At 50.5% G+C, this 20823-nt stretch overlaps 1 non-coding gene across 1 annotated transcript; it reads left to right on the top strand.

Annotated features, from left to right (window-relative positions):
- The first annotated feature begins 4896 nt into the window (after window positions 1–4896).
- On the top strand, window positions 4897–5002 carry LOC120106382 (small nucleolar RNA R71). Its single transcript, XR_005508547.1, has one exon. It is a non-coding gene; the product is annotated as a small nucleolar RNA R71 (small nucleolar RNA).
- Window positions 5003–20823: the final 15821 nt, after the last annotated feature.

Genomic DNA, 20823 nt, shown 5'->3' with positions numbered 1-20823 from the left:
TTGATTCGATCCTTGACCAACTCTTGATCCAATTGCCATCAACTGCTTAGACCCCTGCTCATCTCATGCATCATCTTCGACTTGATCGTTGACGTACATCACATCACAGAAATACAACCAGATATAAAATAAAAATAAAAATAAATTACATCTCCCTTTTAGGAGGCATGCAGGCCTCTCAAAACATCAAATAAGATGCATGCAAGCATCTGAAAAATTACATGACATCACAGATCACATCGCAGGTCATTATATTTGATACCAAAAGGGTTTGAATCCTATGATCATCACCATAAGCAACAATTATAATTTTCAGATCTGAAAACTAACTGATTATATCATGACATAGGTTGCTGATCATGCTAATCATGATTCTAAACTTTGTAATCCCATTAACAATGCAATTAGAATCATCTTTTTATCACATAAAAATCAGCATGTAAAAATCAGCACCCTAGAAAAAATCTGCATGCAGAAATTTTCAGCATGCATGATCATTCAATTTTTAGATCTAATAAGCCTTTAGATAATTAATTCTTACCTTAATCCACGAAGCCTAGGCTCTGATACCACTGTTGGGAACCCGCCCATGCCGCTGATATTTCGAAACAAAAATCAGATGGCAGCGGAAGGGGCATGCGCGGGATCGACGTTCATCGCATGAACGTCGTTTGATAACCGTTCGTAGATAGGCAAGAATTAAAAACTTTTTAAACCTTTAGGAAGATCAGATCTTCACCTTGTGCGGGTAGATGATCACCGCAAACTGAAGTTCGTGGTTTTAGGATGAAGGTTCGTATGAAGCCGTTCACACGTCCGGCCTCTACGGGTATCCACACGAAGCAGCGATCCGATCAAAGCTCTCTTGTCTTCTCGGGGTGCTAGCTCCCTTACAAAGACTTCTTTTGATGGCTGATCTCCTCTCTTTCTTTCAACTCTTGAATGTACTTGAGAGGAGGAAGAAGAAGGAAGGATCTTGAAGAAGAACCAAAGCCTGACTGCAGCCCTTTTATTTTCCTTGCGTTGGAAGAAGAAAGCAAGGATGGAGGAGGGCCGCCAATCACCTTCTTTTTTATTCCTTGCTTGCAGCTGAAGATGGAGAAGGAGGAGAGGGAGGCCACGGCTGCAAGGAGAGGGAGAGCACTCCCTAGGGCGCCGGCCTCATGCCTCCTTATAAAGCCATCTAGGGCTCCTACAAATTAGGAGCCCTAGACAAGTTTCCAAAGAGGGGGCGCCGACCCCCTCTCTTCACCCTTCTCCACATGGAAAAGGGAGGGGCATATCCCCCTCCTCATGGTAAACCCTAATCCACATTAGGTAGGGTTTGGAATGCCCTAATGTGGTCAAGCCCTAATCCAATTAGGCTTAGCCCAAGGGTGAACCGATTTGGATCCAATCTAGGTAGGTCCTAATCCAATTAGAACTTAAATCAATTTTGACTCAATTGAACTCTTCAATCCTAATCCAATTAGGAGTCTTATTGATTTATTAGATTAATAATTAATTGTGACTTAAGAAATCCTAATCCAAGTTAGGACATATTTAATTTTAGTCCTAATCTAATTAGGACTCTATTTGAATCCGAAGTCCTAATCCAATTAGGATTTCTAGGAATCTTATTCTAAGTAGGAATCCAAAGATGAATTCAAAAATCCTAATCTAATTAGGATTGTAGGAATCCTACTCCAAGTAGGAATCCCAGTCCTACTCCAAATAGGATTCCCATTTCTAATCCAATTAGAACTCTAGGAATCCTACTTCAAGTAGGATTTGTGTTTTAAGTCCAATTAATCAATTTCCATTCCTTCTTCAACTTCTTATCAATCGAATTGATTGCTCGTGATTCATAATCACTTTTCAACCATCGGATCGGTCAATACTTCTAGTGTGTGTGACCCCATAGGTTCTATTCTGACTGGTAGTGAGATATATTGCGATCTCTATCACAATATCATTGAAAACTCGTTTCAATGGATTGGAACGATTCCAACTCTACTCATTAGGATTTATCGATCATCAAGATAATCCCTATGAGTCCCACCATCCACCAGTGACACCTAGCAGCATGTAGTGGCTACCCAGCAGAATAGAATGGTGAACCTCTAGGTGCAGTTATCGTGTGATACAGTCCTACTAGCGTAGATCCCTACAGGATGGAGGTCATGGACAACTCGTCAAATCCCATCGTCTGTCATATGTGAAGATTTATTCGACTTAAGTTCGAGAGCGGAGAACTCTTTCTCTACTGTGCAATCTGCCCCGGCCGAGGTCTTACGAACTCAGTCTTATAAATCACATAGGATCTCTCCTTATCTATCAAGGTCGATAGATTCCTTATAGGTGCATACCCTACTCCTACAGTGAACCTACTGCAGCCAATCTACACTGCATGGGCCCATATGGCTAGAGACCATGTATGTGTGCAGTCAAACTACAATAACCTCACTGTGAGTGGCCGAAGCACCGCAGGTCAAAGGACCAGTCACATCACTGCAACATCAAGCAAGTCACTGACGAGTGGATAGACATCCAAGTGACTTCTTGTATTGGTCACGCTCAGTACCCTTGTTCTTAACAAGCACCTGCACTATTACTTCAGTGTCGCCACACTGTGGACTCGAGTCTCGTCCATCCATAAGGAAAGTAATCTGTGCACTAATCTCATCGGATCGATCACCGTCCTCGTGATGATCCATCGATCAGGAGCGTTCAGAAATTAATCACTAATAATACATGGCTCAAATTCTCAACTCTTGAGAATATGCATCATCATCTTATTAATTCCTTAGACGATTCATAGACACAATAATAATATGAATGAAAAAGATGCCTTTCTTTTATTCAATAATAATAAAGTCAAGTACAAATTATGTCCTAGAATTAATAATGTGTCAGCCAAAATTGGCTTCTAGGGCATACATCTAACAAAGCATACTTAAGAGTTGTCGGAAGTGGCTTCAACTCAAGTTTAGATGGAGAAACAATGGAAGGACAAAGTGGTGCGCTAGCAATGAGGGGAAGAGGTTCAGGTCGGATCTTCCAAGGAAGGGAACTCATGGGAGATTGATTGTCGAGTAAGATGTTGACTTCTTCTGTGGCCTTGTCTATGTCAAAGTTGTCAATGTCAAAATGGGCCAAGCATGCCTCTAGGGGGTCATCTGCTAAGATATAGGGAAGGGCTTCCTCTACAAGATCATCCATTTCATCAATTAGGCAACACTCGTCTTTCCTCACATGTTGTTCAGCAGCATGAAACACATTCAACTTAATTTTCATGTTCCCAAATGATATATCCATTGCCCCAGTTCTACAGTTAATACATGCATTGGCTGTCGCTAAAAAGGGACGACCAAGAATCACAGGGATTTGTTTTTTTAGGTTGGGCACATGTTCCATATCAAGAACGATAAAATCTACTGAAAAATAGAATTTGTCTACCTTAACAAGAACATCTTCAATCATCCGCCGTGGTATCTTCACAGATCGATTAGCCAATTGTAAGGACACCGAGGTAGGATTTAATTCACCTAACCCAAATTTTTCATAGACTGAATAGGGTAGAAGATTCACACTTGCCCCTAGATCTAAAAGTGCTCGATCAATGGAGTTATCTCCTATGACACAGGAAATAGTGGGAGCGCCAGGATTTTTGAATTTTGGAGGGGTGTTGTGTTGGAGAATGGAACTTACCTGTTCAGTTAGGAGAACCTTTTTAGGCACATGAGTCCTAGATTTTCGCTTTTGGGTGCAAAGGTCTTTGAGAAATTTGGCATAGGAGGGAACTTGTTTGATGGCATCAAGGAGTGGGAGGTTGATTTTAACTTATTTGAAGACCTCCATCATCTCTTCTAATAAAGTTCCCTTCTTGCCAAAGGGAGAGGGTGCATTAAGTGCTTCAGGGAATGGAGCCTTTGGAATGTGGGTTGTGGCAGATGGTGGACTAGCTGAATAAGGTTTTGAGTTTTCATGTGATATATTCCTCTCCTCTTCTTCACCTTCCTTATTGTTACCCTCCCCAACCTTATTATCTATTATACGTTCACTCCTTAGGGTAGTCAAAGCATTGGCTTGCTCATGATTTAGTCGAGTTTCTTGAGCACGTATTGTCCCCTTGGATTACTCATTGGTTGACTTGGAAGCTTACCTTCCTCTCGTTTGTTTAATGCATTGGCTAGTTGACCCATTTGGGATTCTAGCTTAGCAATTGATTGCGTGTGAGAGTGCAATAGTTGTGTGTTTGCCTCCAAACCTTGAAGGGCAGTCAACACCTTCTCCTCAAAGGCTGTATTTCTTTGGGTTGGAGGAGGAGGGTGTTGAAATTGATTTGAGGGACGGTAGAGATGAAAATTCTGAGGGTTTTGAAAATTTTGGGAGAAGGGTTGGGAGGTATTAGAAGCTTGCTGCCTCCAAGAAAAATTTGGATGATTCCGCCAACCCGGGTTATATGTATTGGAAAATAGGTCATTACCCGGTCTGGGCTGTGTTTGGGCAGCATTGATGTGTTCTTGCACGAGTTCGGGGAATTGGGGTACTGAGGGGCACTCATGAATAGAATGCGATGGGCTAGAACAGATAGCACATACTTGTGCTTGGGAAGAGCTAACGACATGTCCTCCTATCATTAGTTGGTCAATCTTATGGGACAATGCATCTACCTTGCTAGACAGATCCATAGAATGACTTATTTCACAAATGGCCCCATTTCTTTGAAAATTCGAGGGTGCTTGACGAGAACATGAAGCATGGTGGAGGGAGTTTTCATTAAGATTTTCAAATAGTTGCCATGCTTCATGCTCATTTCGAAGCATGAAAGTCTCCCCGCATGCAGCATCGATCATCTGACGGTTTCGTTCAGTCAAACCGTCATAAAAACATTGCACTAGCTGCCACTTAGGTATTTGATGATGAGGGCATTTACGGATTAGGTCCCGAAATCTCTCCCAAGTTTCATAAAATTCTTCTCCCTCGGTTTGGGAGAAGCTTGTAATGGCACGTCTAAACTGGTTCGTTCTTCCTATAGGAAAATATTTTTTAAGGAATTCTTGTTGCATTTGATCCCAAGAACGAATCGAGTTGGCTTCTAAAGAATTCAGCCATTGTTTGGCTCTATCTTTAAGGGAGAAGGGAAATAATCTAAGTTTTAGAGCATCATTAGTAAAGTTCTGAATCTTGACAGTAGTGCAAATCTCAAGAAATTCATCTAGGTGTTTATATGGGTCTTCATTGGTGAGCCCATAAAAAGATGGGAGCATTTGGATCACACTAGATTTTATTTCATATTGTACAGCTGCTACTTCAGGTAATCGAATGCAAGATGGGGAAGTATAAATGGTGGGAGTAAAGTACTCCCTCAGGAATTTGGGTTGTTCTTCAGCCATCTTAAGAGGTGGGGATGATCCTAATGTTTTGATCTTAGCTCGAATGTTCCTAAGGGTTCGTTCTATTTCAGGGTCAAAAGGTAATAGGTTTCGTACTCTAGAACGACTACCTTGCATACACTAGTCCTCGATCAATCAAGCATGCAATAAAAGAGAAAAGCATATCAATCCTAGTCTTTGTCCTAAAATCACTAGACAGCTCCTAACTGGTTTGAAGAGGGCACCTAAGCCTCCAATCCGGTCTAATGAACCGAGTTGACCAGGTAAGCTCCCAGGTAAGTGGAGGGGTCACGATGCGTTCGCAAAGGTCTCACTTAAAACCCACTTGCCTCGAACAGATGAACTGTCTCCCTTATAGGGACAAAGCTTGCCTAGACATCAACTAAGCCATAGAGCGAAATTGGTGCAACTTTCGGTGATCTTCGTCCTATTGAGCTCGAATGTCCCTAGGGGCCAATGTCTAATTGATTTTAATTATAGTGACACTATGTGAGATTGAGTTCACCTAAGTTGGGCAAGAGTCCGGTGATGAAATCCGGCTCTTATCTTGTTGGGGTGATTGCCCTTACTAAGTGCAGATTAGTTGGTGTATGTGTATCAGGCATACATTCACACTTTTGCTAAAGTTAAAAGCAAACAATCACCACAAAATTTCAAGCTAAAAATAAGAAAGGTTTAGAAGTTACCAAAGGAAATTTCTCCAGCAATTTAATTTTTTTTTTTTAGCAAACCTCCAAAGCATTCCTTTTTGATAGCCCAGATCTCCTCTTCGATTTCTGATCAAATAAAACCAAAAGAAAAATTTTAAAAAAAATTAGTAGAAGAGAAAAAGGAGATAAGAAAAGTAACAATAATAGAGAATAATTTTATATATATATATATATATATATATATATTTTTGAAAGTTTTTTTTAAATTAATTAATTTTTTTTAATGATAGGAAAAATAACTATGCAAGCAATCCCCGGCAACGGCGCCAAAAATTGATCGGTTCTTTCAAGTTCAAAAATAAACCATGCAATAGCACGTATCCTGTAGGATAATGATTACGGGTGTCGGTCCACAGGGATTGGAAACCAGTTATTTTTCTTTTAAAAATAAATTACGAAGAAGAATTTGCTAACTTGATTTAACTAAATTAATCTATGAGTACGAATTGAAATTTATCAAAGTAGATATGGATCTAGGGTTTGGAATCCACCGCGTAGCATGGCATTAGGGATTGTGTTCTTAATTTTTATCTTTTGGAGAGGCATGCAAATTGGCTACAAACCTTTTAAAATAAAAACATAAAGAGTTTTAGGAAAATCCATCTTCGGTATAGCATGAAGTGTCTACCTAAGTATACTAATCTAGGGCGCAGCACACCTCATCTTCCTAGGTATGGATTATCTTAGACTACTTTAGCAAACACGAATAGTAAATGGCATGCTCAAGGTTTAAACATCATAAAAAAAATATTTCATTGAAGATAAGAATTTAAACAAGCTCCAAAATAATAAAAAAAATAAGAACCACAATGCCCTGATACATTGCTAGGGCTTCATCCAGCCCTTGATTGGATGTTTAGCCAAGCATGGCTTCCGGACGACCTCCCATCTTCAAATGAAAGCCTTCACCTCCCATTATTCCCAATATATCACAAAATATTCTCTTCCCCCCCCCCCTTTTCTCTCTTTTTTATTTCTTTTTCTCTCTTTTCTCTCGGCTGGTGGCTTCTTCTCTTCACCGAAACAGGGGTCTCCCCTGTTTTTTTCTTCTCAACCGAGCTCCCCCTCCCTTCTCTTTGCCGATGGCCTCTTCATATAGACCCTCTCACCGATGATGGATCCCCTGGGAGTACGCTGGTGAGGATGCGAATCCCGGATGCTCATCCGATGGGAGCTGGCTACGGGATTAATGTGGAGTGAAAGAAGAAGGATTCGCCAATTCCATGGGATTGCGGACGGTTGGAATGGCTCAAATCCGGCAGAGGGAGACGGCTAGATGCTTGATTTCGTGGGATGCTGGAAGCGTTGATCATGGAGGAGTGATTTCTGGCTGCTGGGAGGTGGAACGGGCGGCGGATGGCACGCAGTTGATGCGGCTGGGAGGATCGCTCCGAATGGCCGCTATGCGGAGGCGGAGGCGCAGGCGGAGGAACGGAAGGTTGGCTGCAACGCGTGGAGGATTTCTTAGGCGACGTCATCTCGTGGCTGGAATGGAAGAATCGATGGGAATCTCGGCCGTGATGCACTGCGGGGGAGGGGGGAAGAAGATAAACAGTGAACTCATTTGTTATTATATTTTATTTTTTTTAACACTGTTCATATGAACAGTGTTTTCAGTGATTCTTCCTGAAATTATTTTTATTTTATTATATTCATTATTTTCTTTTTTTTCTTGTTTTAAATTTATCAATTTTATATGAAGGTAGGTAATGAATTGGTTGGGAATTGACTTTGGGTTTGAGGTGGGTCATGATCGTTGATTTGCTTGAACTTACTCTCGAGCCCAATGTCCTTTAAATTTAATTTTTGCTAAACTGCTTCAGACCGGACTCAACAAGGCTGAAAGCAGGACCGTGACTTAATAAGAGGGTTAATCAAATATTTTTCTATATAATTATAACTTTTAATCTAATCAAGACCAAAGCCCATTTAATTATAATCTTAGCCAGGTCAACACAATCTCCTTATATGTTTTTCTGTAGTTTTTATGAAAGATTGCAATTAAGAGAGAGACAAGTTCAGAATCTGGTTTAAGAAAAGAATTATTTACCTCTTACCATAATTTAAATTTATTTCAATGTTTATTCAATTTCATGGTAAAATATGTATTTATCAGTTTAAGAACATTGATAAGTGCTATGGAAAGATAGCTAAATTATAAATTATTAAGCACTTATCAAGACCATGTATTTGTGCAGTCAAACTACAATAACCTCACTGTGAGTAGCCGAAGCATCGCAGGTCAAAGGACCAGTCACACTACTGCAACATTAAGCAAGTCACTGACGAGTGGATAGACATCCAAGTGACTTCTTGTCTTGGTCACGCTCAGTACCCTTGTTCTCTGACAAGCACCTGCACTATTACTTCAGTGTCTCCACACCGTGGACTCGAGTCTCGTCCATCCATAGAGAAAGTAATGTGTGCACTGATCTCATCGGATCGATCACCGTCCTTGTGATGATCCATTGATCAGGAGCATTCAGAAATTAATCACCAATAATGCATGGCTCAAATTCTTAACTCTTAAGAATACGCATCATCATCTTATTAATTCTTGGACGATTCATAGACACATAAACAATATGAATAAAAAGATGCCTTTTATTTATTCAATAATAAATAGTCAAGTACAAAATTATGTCTCTAGAATTAACAATGTGTCAGCCAGATTGGCTTCTAGGGCATACATCTAACACATTCGGCCTATCCGAACGTAGGGTACCATTGCTAGATGGTCATTTCGATTAGTACAAGAAGTTGTTCTTGTGCTACCGGTTTAGGTTCGAACCTATGGGGTCACGCGCATAGAAGTTTCTAGGTTGATCAAATGGCTGATTAATGATTAAGAATCATTCAGGGATAATTTGGTCAATTCGATTGATAAATTATCCTAAGCAAAAGTTGCATTAAAATTGTTGCTGGGGGTCCAAACCGAGAACGATTGGCACAGCGGTGTGAACGGGGTTCCCTTGGAATTACTTCGGTTGCGCTCCACCTTCCGCCGGAAAACCTGCAAGCAAGCCTCGCACCACCACCGGGGTTGTGGGGGCCCTCCGACGATCAAGTTAGGGGAGATCGAAGGAGAAGGAGAGGTAGCGGGTAAGATGATACTCTGGAAAATCTTGCTTACCCTCCCCTTCCCCCCCAGCCGCATATATATCAGGCTGGGGGGTTTTTCTGGGGATTGGTCATCGTGTGGCACGATGGGGTTGCCACTGACATGGTCGTTACAGGGCGTCGTGGGGCAGCGCTGGGTACGGCCATGGCAGGGCGTAGTGGAGCTCCGCTTTGTACGGTTGTTACAGGGGATCGTGGGGCAGCGCCGGATACGGCCGTTGCAGGGAGTAGTGGAGCAGGGGGCCGCGGCGTGCCTCAGGGGAACAGTCTGTTGTTGTCAAGAGATTGCCGACTTGGGGTCGGATTGCTGGATCAAGGGGCACCCGACTCGGGGTCGGGCTGCGGAGCCGAAGATATCCGACCCGAGGTCGGATTGCTGGATCAAGGGGCAGCCGACCCGGGGTCGGGCTGCGGAGCCGAAGATATCCGACCCGAGGTCGGATTGCTGGACCAAGGGGCAGCCGACTCGGGGTCGGGCTGCGGAGCCGAAGATATCCGACCCGAGGTCGGATTGCTGGATCAAGGGGCAGCCGACCCGGGGTCGGGCTGCGGAGCCGAAGATATCCGACCCGAGGTCGGATTGCTGGACCAAGGGGCAGCCGACTTGGGGTCGGACTGCGGAGCCGAAGATATCCGACCCGAGGTCGGATTGCTGGATCAAGGGGCAGCCGTAGTCTTCCTGGGCGCGCGTGCCGGTCACGTGGGGCATGGTGGCTAAGTTCCCCCGTAACAGTAGCCCCCCACTTCCGAGCCTGGAACCAGGAGGGGAACGAGTGAAGGGAGTGATGCTTCGAGATTGCCGCCATCCCTCGGAAAGGCGCGCGCGCTCCGAGCTCCCCACCTTCTTTATGGCGTATGGCGGTTGTCGCTGATCTGGCGGTCTGCGGATTTCGGCGGACATCCTTCCTTAATGGCATCGATTCGCCTTTGGGGCGCGAACGATCCTTCGGTAGCCAGGCGTCCTCTGGTGTCACCGAGGCGTCACCCGCCTTTCTGCCTATTTAACCGGGGGCCCTCCCCCGTCCGCCTTTCTCTTCACGGGCATCCTCGAGTTTCTCCCTTGTGCTGCTGCCGTTGCCGTCGGACTGTTCGTTCGCTCCTCCTTTGACGCTCTCGGAGCCGTTCTCCCTTCCCTTCGCGGACGTGCTCGCCGTTCCAGACCCAGGGGTTCCTCCAAGCTGACTCTCTGTACTTTTCTTTGTTCTTTTCTTTGTATGTTGGCGTTTTGCCATGTTGTATGGGTCTCGGCCCTGATGCAACGAAAGTTAATGCAAACAAAGTGTTTCTTCATTTCACTTTCGTCCTTCCTCTTTTTAACTCTTAGTAGCGTCTCGCCGACTCCTGACTCTTGAAGTTCTTCCGGCGCTAGGCCAGGCATCCGAGGGTTAGGCCTCAGGAAATTCTTCCGGCGCTAGCCCAGGCATCCGAGGGTTTGGCCTTAGGAAATTCTTCCGGCGCTAGGCCAGGCATCCGAGGGTTAGGCCTCAGGAAATTCTTCCGGCGCTAGGCCAGGCATCCGAGGGTTAGGCCTCAGGAAATTCTTCCGGCGCTAGGCCAGGCATCCGAGGGTTAGGCCTCAGGAAATTCCGCTCGTTGGTCGGCCAAGGCTGGCGCAAGCCGAGGCGACCGGTCGGGGCTTCAGGCTAGTCTGCTCCCGGGATGATCATCGGGTTAGCCTGGCATCCGAGGACCGAGCCTCGGGGAACTCCGCTCGTTGGTCGGCCAAGGCTGGCGCAAGCCGAGGCGACCGGTCGGGGCTTCAGGCTAGTCTGCTCCCGGGATGATCATCGGGTTAGCCTGGCATCCGAGGGCCGAGCCTCGGGGAATTCTGCTCGTTGGTCGGCCAAGGCTGGCGCAAGCCGAGGCGACCGGTCGGGGCTTCAGGCTAGTCTGCTCCCGGGATGATCATCGGGTTAGCCTGGCATCCGAGGACCGAGCCTCGGGGAATTCCGCTCGTTGGTCGGCCAAGGCTGGCGCAAGCCGAGGCGACCGGTCGGGGCTTCAGGCTAGTCTGCTCCCGGGATGGTCATCGGGTTAGCCTGGCATCCGAGGGCCGAGCCTCGGGGAATTCCGCTCGTTGGTCGGCCAAGGCTGGCGCAAGCCGAGGCGACCGGTCGGGGCTTCAGGCTAGTCTGCTCCCGGGATGGTCATCGGGTTAGCCTGGCATCCGAGGGCCAAGCCTCGGGGAATTCCGCTCGTTGGTCGGCCAAGGCTGGCGCAAGCCGAGGCGACCGGTCGGGGCTTCAGGCTAGTCTGCTCCCGGGATGATCATCGGGTTAGCCTGGCATCCGAGGGTCGAGCCTCGGGGAATTCCGCTCGTTGGTCGGCCAAGGCTGGCGCAAGCCGAGGCGACCGGTCGGGGCTTCAGGCTAGTCTGCTCCCGGGGTGGTCATCGGGTTAGCCTGGCATCCGAGGGCCAAGCCTCGGGGAATTCCGCTCGTTGGTCGGCCAAGGCTAGCGCAAGCCGAGGCGACCGGTCGGGGCTTCAGGCTAGTCTGCTCCCGAGATGATCATCGGGTTAGCCTGGCATCCGAGGGCCGAGCCTCGGAGAATTCCGCTCGTTGGTCGGCCAACGCTGGCGCAAGCCGAGGCGACCGGTCGGGGCTTCAGGCTATTCTGCTTCCGGGATGATCATCGGGTTAGCCTGGCATCCGAGGGCCGAGCCTCGGAGAATTCCGCTCGTTGGTCGGCCAAGGCTGGCGCAAGCCGAGGCGACCGGTCGGGGCTTCAGGCTAGTCTGCTCCCGGGATGATCATCGGGTTAGCCTGGCATCCGAGGGCCAAGTCTCGGAGAATTCCGCTCGTTGGTCGCGCCCCTATCACTTGCCGCTCGACGGGGTTTCTCCGTGGCCAGCTGCGATCGTGTTTCTCCTCCTCTCGAAGCGTCGCCTGGGGAACACCAGAAGGCCATTAAATGCTAATTGAGGCGTTACCTGGGAAATCGGACCGGCCAGTTGCTGCTTGCGAGGAGTGCCAGTTAAGCGGCCGCGATACGCGCGTTCTTCGAGGCGGATGCGGCCTGGACGCGTGCAGAGATATGTGGGCCGCGGGATACACGCCGCCCGGAGTGTCCTGCACGAAGAATGCAATTAAGGAGAACGACGCTTAGGAGATCGTGGGGGGATAAACCTCGAGAGCCGGAACGGCTCCTGATTCGATGTGCCCGCATTTATTGGAGCCACCCGCATCGAAACGACCAGGGGGCCACAGTTTGGCTATAAATATAAGCGCAGGTGCGGTGGAGCCTGCCAAGCCGGAGCTGTTCAGGTTGCCATGGATCGTGGACCTCCTCTCCTGCGCGTGGCTGGGAAATCCCTGCCGGAGGAACGGGAGGCGCGCCCCTCGCGACTTCCACCAACTAGCCGTTTCATCTGGGATCAACGGGAAGATTCTCCCCGGTGGAACCCGCTCTAGGCGTTTCATCCGGGATCACGCCTCCTCGCGCTCTTCTCCCTTGTATTCCTTTCCTCCCCTTCTCCTGGGGAGGACCGGAATATCCCTTGGAGGTGGCGTTCCTCTAGGAGCAGTGTGAACTTCTTCTTCGTCCGCGCCGGCTTTTCGTCTTTTGCGTGAGGCGTCGATGGCGCCTCCGGGGGGAAGCACCCACGTCCGGTGGGATTGCAGCTGCTTCGGGTGGAGGGTTCGGGATCCCGAATCTTCAGCTCCACGGAGTCCCCACCTCTTCCTCACTTTCTTTACTCCCCAATCCCCCTCTGGGAATTCTTTGTAATCACACGAACACGCCATTGTAACCAGGAATTATTGAAATGAAAAGAACTATATATTTTTTTGAACTGTCTTTCTGGCTTTGTCTTTCTACTGGTAATATACCCGCAGGTTAGCGGAATTCCAGCTCCTTGGAATTTCTCGACCATCTAGGGCCTCCAACTGGTAGGAGCCAGGTCGGTTTACCCAGCGAACCCTATACGGGCCTTCCCAATTTGGCGCCAGCTTCCCACCTTCCGCGGGTTGAGATGCTTTGGCTCGCCTTAGCACCAGATCTCCGATTCTGAAAAGTTTTGGTCGGACCTTGGAGTTATAATATCGGGCCACCCTCCGCTGATACATCGCCATCCGGACCTGCGCCATTTCCCTCGCTTCTTCCAAGAGGTCCAGGTTCCCTCGGAGTTGCTCCGAATTGGCCTCGAGTCGGTGCGCGGCCACCCGGGGCGAGGGGAGTCCGAGCTCCACGGGGACAACCGCTTCCGTGCCATAGGTTAGGCTGAAAGGCGTCCCCCCGGTAGGGGTCCGATGCGTGGTCCGATACGCCCAAAGGACGTTCTCGAGTTCTTCGACCCAAGCTTGCCCCGTCCGACCGATTCGCGCCTTAATTTCTTGGAGGATTGTCCGATTTGTCACCTCGGCCTCACCGTTGGTTTGGGGATGCGACACAGATGTGAACCGATGCTCGATCCCGAACTCCTCGCAGAAGTCACGGAAATGCTTGTTGTCGAACTGTCGACCATTATCCGAGATGAGGACCCGGGGTACCCCAAATCGGACAATGATGTTTTTCTTCACGAACTTCCGGACTTGCGCCTCCGTGATAGTGGCCAGCGGCTCTGCCTCCACCCACTTGGTGAAGTAGTCGATTGCAACAATCAAGAATTTCCGCTGGGCGGAAGCGACGGGGAATGGTCCGAGGATATCCATTCCCCACTGTGCGAAGGGCCAGGGTGCGGTGATTGGTGCCAAGGGGACAGAAGGGACTCTCTGGACGTTGGCGTGGCGCTGGCAGGCGTCGCATTTCCGTACGTGATCCTTTGAGTCCTCCAACAAGGTAGGCCAATAATAGCCTTGCCTCATGATCTTGTGCGCCAAGGACCTAGCCCCCGAGTGCGATCCACAGACGCCCTCGTGGACTTCGCCGAGGACGTAGGCCGCCTCCGAGGGGCGGAGGCACCTTAAGAGGGGGGCGGTAAACGAGGTCCGATACAGCCTCCCTTCATAGAGTACGTAGTGGGCGGACTTCCTGACAAGTCGCCGAGCTTGATCTTCGTCTTCAGGGAGGATCCCTTCGGCGAGGTAGGCGACGAGCGGGTCCATCCAAGATGGCTCCGGATCAATCGCCATCACCGCTCCAGCCTCGCCGATGCTCGGGGCATCCAGGGTCTCCAGGTAGATTGCCCTCGACAAGTTGTGCGCCTCTGCGCCCACCAAGCGGGACAACCTGTCGGCCCTGGCATTTTCGCTTCTGGGGATCTGCTGGAGGTCGACGCTGCCGAGGTCGGAAATGAGTGCTTGCACCTTCCGGACGTAGTTTTGCATGGTCGGGCTTCGGGCCTCGAACTCCCCACGGACATGCCCGACCACCAGCTGGGAGTCGGTGAAAACCTTCAAACGCCGGATGCCGAGCTCCCCGGTGAGTTTGAGTCCCGCGACTAGGGCCTCGTACTCCGCCTCGTTGTTGGTCACTGGAAATTCAAACCTCAAGGCATACTCGGCTATCACTCCATCAGGACTGGTAAGGACCAGCCCGGCTCCTCCACCCTCGGGGTTCGACGACCCATCGATGTGAAGCGTCCAGGTCGGGAGGTCGAGGCTGGGCGTTTTCGACGGTCTAGGCTCCGCCTCCTGCACCGTGCACTCAGCGAGGAAGTCCGCGAGCACCTGGGCCTTGATGGCGGGTCGAGGCTGGTAGCGGATGTCAAACTCACCGAGTTCTACTGCCCACTTCACCAGCCGTCCCGCATTCTCGGGGTTGCTGAGGATCTGTCGTAACGGTTGATCAGTTAAGAGGGTGACAGAATGGGCCTGAAAATAGGGGCGGAGCCTCCTGGTCGCGGTCAGCAGCGCGAAGGCGATCTTTTCAGCCTTCGTATACCGCATCTCGGCGTCCCGTAGGACCCGGCTGATGTAGTACACAGGCTTCTGGAGCTTTGCCTCTTCCCGAACCAGCACCGCACTGACCGCGGTTGGGGAGACCGCCAGATAGAGGTAGAGCATCTCTCCTTCCTGCGGCTTGGATAGCAGGGGAGGAGACGCCAGGTATTCCTTGAGCTGGTCGAACGCTGCTTGACATTCGGCCGTCCAGAGGAAGTCTTTCGGGCGTTTTAACACCTTGAAGAATGGTTGGCAGCGTTCGGCCGATTTTGCCACAAATCGTCCGAGCGCGGCGACCCTTCTAGCGAACTCCTGAACCTCCTTCACTTTGGTCGGAGGGGACATACCTTGGATAGCCTTAATTTTGTCCGGGTTGGCTTCGATACCCCGCTGGTTGACAATGAAACCGAGGAACCTCCCGGCCGAAGCGCCAAAGGCGCACTTCGCTGGGTTCAGCTTCATGCGAAACTTCCGCAAGGTGGTGAAAGTCTCCTCCAGATCCACGATGTGCTGGTCTGCCTGGCGGCTCTTCACCAGCATATCGTCCACGTACACCTCCATGTTCCGGCCGATTTGCTCTTTGAAGATTTTGTTGACAAGGCGCTGGTAAGTGGCGCCAGCGTTCTTCAGACCGAAGGGCATTACCTTGTAGCAGTACAGCCCCCGGTCTGTTATAAAGGCAGTTTTCTCCTCGTCCTGTGGGGCCATCATTATCTGGTTGTAACCGAAGAAGGCGTCCATGAAAGACAGCAGCTGATATCTGGAAGTCGCGTCGACCAGTTGGTCTATCCGCGGAAGCGGGAAGCTATCCTTAGGGCACGCCTTGTTCAGGTCGGTATAGTCGACGCACATCCTCCACTTCCCGCTCGCCTTCCGGACAAGTACAACATTTGCCAGCCACTCGGGGTAACTCACCTCCCTTATGAATCCTGCCTCCAAGAGTTCGTCTACCTCCTGGTCGACCACCCGGATCCGATCCGGGGCACAGTGTCTCTTCTTCTGCTTCACTGGCCGGTGGGTCGGGTCGACGTTGAGGGCGTGAGAAATGACCTTCGGGTCGATCCCAGGTACATCGGCCGCCGACCAGGCAAATACATCGGCATTGGCTCGGAAGAATTCCACCAACCGGGCCCGAGCTCCCGGGTCGAGATTGGCGCCGACCCGGACCACCCGGTCCCGGCGGCCTTTCTCGAGGGGAACTTCGACCACACCCTCGGCCGGCTCCCCCTGCCGCGAGGCCACCTCGTCTCTGGCATCAAGGGACTCGACGCTTAGGGCTTCTGCGGGCTTCTTCCCTTTGAGGGTCGCTAGGAAATATTGCCGTGCGGTCGGTTGGTCGCCTCGGACCTCCCCGATCCCGACCGCCGTGGGGAACCGCATGAGCAAGTGGTACGTAGAGACCACCGCGCGAAGGGCATTCAGTCCGGGTCGTCCGAGGATAGCGTTGTAACACGGACGACCAAGAACCCGAGTCGCACCGTGGCTTCTGCGGGTGCGACGCCCGCAGTCACAGGCAGCTCAACGACACCTTCCGCCGGGACAGCATCACCGGTGAATCCTATGAGGGGGTGGATATTTTGTGCAACAATTGTCTGGACAAGCCCATCTTTTGGAAGGCCTCGTAAAACAAGATATCAGCTGAGCTTCCACTATCTACAAGAACACGCCTTACATCATAGTTTGCCATAGTGAGGGAGATTACCATGGCGTCATCGTGGGGGGTCTGAACCCCCTTTACATCCTCATCACAAAAGGTGATTACATTGCCGACCCTCTGCCTCTTTGCGACGGCCGCCCCTGACGCCTCCGTCGAGCCCCCTGCGTTCCTCACGGGCCGGGGGCAGCCCCCAGTGATAGTGTGGATCACGCCCGCAACGGGTCGATTCTGCTCCCGAGGCTCCGGAGGAGCCGGGTCGGCCGGACGCGGGTCTGCGGGGGGACGTCGGTCGCTCACATATCGACCGAGACGCCCCCGACGGATGAGAGCCTCGATCTCGTCCCGAAGCTGGAAGCAGTCCTCTGTGTCGTGGCCGTGGTCTCGGTGGTACTCACAGTACGCCCGGGAGGGCCTCTTCCCAGGTATCCTCCGCATCTGTCTCGGGGCCGGGAGGTCCTCCCGCCCCTTGATCTCCATAAAGATCTGGGCCCCGGAAGTCAGGAGAGGGGTGTACCGGTTGAAACGTCGGGGCGGAGAACGAGGGCGTGGGGCGCCGTGGTTCTTCGCCGGCGACGGGCTTCTGCGCCGACGCTGGGGCGTCGGGCTCCTCCTCTGGCGTGCCTCTTTCCGCCTTTTCTTCCCAAGCTTTGGAGGGATCTCGACGGCCTCCTTGCTCCGGTGGGCGGCCGCCTCCTCGGCGTCCGCATACTGGTTCGCCCGGGACAACAGCTCTGGGAAGCTCCGCGGCAGGCGTTTGTCCAGGGAGAAGGTGAGTCTGCCCTTCCGGAAGCCACGCTTCAGGGCTGAAAGAGCTACCTCCTGACTCAGGTTCTGGACCTCCAGCGTAGCCCTGTTGAAGCGGGTAAGATAATCCCGCAGGCTTTCTCCCTCGTTTTGCCGGACATCAAAGAGGGAGTCGGAGACCAGTCGCCACCGGCTACTGACGGCGAAATGAGTGATGAAGAGGCGGGTGAACTGGTCGAAGGACCGGATTGAGTCAGCCTCCAGCCCGGCGAACCACGCCCTCGTCGGGCCACGGAGGGTTGCCGGAAAAGCCTTGCAGAGAAGGGGATCTGATGCTCCGTGGAGGAGCATAAGGGTCCTGAAACTCTCGACGTGATCCCGCGGGTCCGCCGCCCCGTCATAGGGCTCGATTGCCGGCATTTTGAACCCCGGCGGATTCGGGGTCCGCAGGATCCTCGAGGCAAGCGCCGGCTGGGAGGAGATCTCTAAGTCGGCGAAGGGATCTTTGGAATGGCCCTTCAGGACCTGGAGTTGTCGGTGGAGATCGTCCACCCGCCGGTCCAGGGAGCGCGACCGGTGGGTGGGAGACAAGGAGCGGCGAGAGGGGGACCGACTGGAGCGCGGGTTCCTCGAGGACTGGGGGGTCTGGGAACGCGCCCGGGCCCGCCTCTCGTACCCCGTGCAGCTCCGGTGGGAAGGTCCCGGCAGAATGGAGCGTGCTCGAGAATCCTCCTCGCGCCGGCGCTCCTCCCCATGGGAGAGGAAGGAGCGCGGGTTGAGGAGGACAGGCGAACGCTCAGGCAGCGGCGGCTCCTGAACCCGCTGCGGCGCCCGGGACATCGCACCCTGCAGATTCTGCACCGCCTCCACGAGGGTGCGAACCTGCTGGGTTAGCTGGTCGAACTGGGCGGCTTCGACCGTCTGAGCGGGCGGTGGGGAGGTGGAGTGTTGCTGAGAGTGTGTTGGAGATGCAGCGGCCCTCCGGCCAGAGGCGCGAGAGGCCCCGCGACCGGAAGCATTGGAAGCTCCATGACCACCTCGCCGTGCCATTACGATCGCTCTGAGATCCGTCCCTTCCTCTAGCGCCAACTGTTGCTGGGGGTCCAAACCGAGAACGATTGGCACAGCGGTGTGAACGGGGTTCCCTTGGAATTACATCGGTTGCGCTCCACCTTCCGCCGGAAAACCTGCAAGCAAGCCTCGCACCACCACCGGGGTAGTGGGGGCCCTCCGACGATCAAGTTAGGGGAGATCGAAGGAGAAGGAGAGGTAGCAGGTAAGATAATACTCTGGAAAATCTTGCTTACCCTCCCCTTCCCCCCCAGCCGCATATATATCAGGCTGGGGGGTTTTTCTGGGGATTGGTCATCGTGTGGCACGATGGGGTTGCCACTGACATGGTCGTTACAGGGCGTCGTGGGGCAGCGCTGGGTACGGCCATGGCAGGGCGTAGTGGAGCTCCGCTTTGTACGGCTGTTACAGGGGATCGTGGGGCAGCGCCGGATACGGCCGTTGCAGGGAGTAGTGGAGCAGGGGGCCGCGGCGTGCCTCAGGGGAACAGTCTGTTGTTGTCAAGAGATTGCCGACTTGGGGTCGGATTGCTGGATCAAGGGGCATCCGACTCGGGGTCGGGCTGCGGAGCCGAAGATATCCGACCCGAGGTCGGATTGCTGGATCAAGGGGCAGCCGACCCGGGGTCGGGCTGCGGAGCCGAAGATATCCGACCCGAGGTCGGATTGCTGGACCAAGGGGCAGCCGACTCGGGGTCGGGCTGCGGAGCCGAAGATATCCGACCCGAGGTCGGATTGCTGGATCAAGGGGCAGCCGACCCGGGGTCGGGCTGCGGAGCCGAAGATATCCGACCCGAGGTCGGATTGCTGGACCAAGGGGCAGCCGACTCGAAGTCGGGCTGCGGAGCCGAAGATATCCGACCCGAGGTCGGATTGCTGGATCAAGGGGCAGCCGTAGTCTTCCTGGGCGCGCGTGCCGGTCACGTGGGGCATGGTGGCTAAGTTTCCCCGTAACAAAAATAATTATTGAATTACTGGAGGGTTAATTAGTAATTGGATTACTAGTAAATTAAATTTGATTGAATTATTGGACTTTAATTAAGCCAAATTGAATTAGATTCAATTTGGGCTACATTAGGGTTTGACTTAATTCGATCGGGTTCGACCCGAGCCGATTGGGCATAACCTAATTGATCGAACTTGACCCAATTGGATTGGAATTGACTCTAGTCAATTAAGAGTCATTATTATGAAGAATTAGGTGAAATTAATTATAATTGGATTGCAATTGGGCTGATTTAATGAGCCAAATCAAATTGGGTTCGACCCAAATTAATTTGGGTTCATGATTGGTCAATTTGATTAAACCAAGGTTTGTGCGGATTTTAAAGACCACATGTCGTCATAGGATGAATATGACTTAAGTCATGTTCACACTATGCGGACTTTAAAGTCCACATGGCGTCGTAGGATGCATGCTTTCAAATCAATTAATTCTCCTAACGAGATTAGGAATCCTAATGTGATTAGAAAATTAATCAATTGATTAAGTGGACACATGTCATGCATCTATGAGCACAAGGATTGGACATTTGGCATTAATCCAAGGGTGGGTTATAGTCCCATACTCCTAATAAGATTAGGAGAAGCCCTAAACCCAATCTATAAAAGGGTAGCAAGAGAGACATTATGAATCAATTCTCTCCTCTTCCTCTCCACGCCAAGGGTTTAGTGATTATGATTTTTTTAAAAAACTTAGAGTTCTGAAAAATTCAGAAAAGGTTCACTTCATTACTTCTCCTCTTCTCCTTCTTCATCTTCTTCCTTCATCTCATAAGATCAATCAAAGGTTGATTAATTTTAGGAAGAACAAAATCAGCCACAGCAAGGTTCCGCGCAAGCTAGCACTTCCGCGGGATCAGATCAACCCGGAGCTTCGTGTGGATCATCCGTAGAGGCTAGACACGGGTGTGGCTACGAGGCTCGACTTTTAGATCTTCAAATCCAACCTCTTCATCATAAGGTATGAGATTTATTTTATCTTAATTAGGTTTAGAACTTAACAAGAATTGCTGATTTTCTAATTCTATGATTAATCATGCTTATAGTTATTTTTACATAAATAGTTTAAACGTTTCTGTAATTTATTTTTGAGATATGATCTCCCTTGCATGCTTGAAATTAAAGAGTTTAATTCTATCTTTTTGCTGCATTTTTCTGAAAATTTTTAAAATTACATGCATGCAAAAATCGACTTTTTTCCTTTCAATTGGTATCAGAGCCAGGTTGAATGTTTAAACAATTTATGCTTAAAATAATTGTAATTAAATCTGAGATTTATAAATATGTTTAGATTAGATCTAAAGAAGATTTATCAATGAT

The sequence above is a fragment of the Phoenix dactylifera genome, chromosome 1 (genome assembly GCF_051530095.1).
Source record: "Phoenix dactylifera cultivar Ajwa chromosome 1, Ajwa_hap1_PhDact_Kaust_v1.1, whole genome shotgun sequence".
Classification (NCBI taxonomy): domain Eukaryota; kingdom Viridiplantae; phylum Streptophyta; class Magnoliopsida; order Arecales; family Arecaceae; genus Phoenix; species Phoenix dactylifera.
This window is presented reverse-complemented; position numbering and strand designations above follow the sequence as displayed.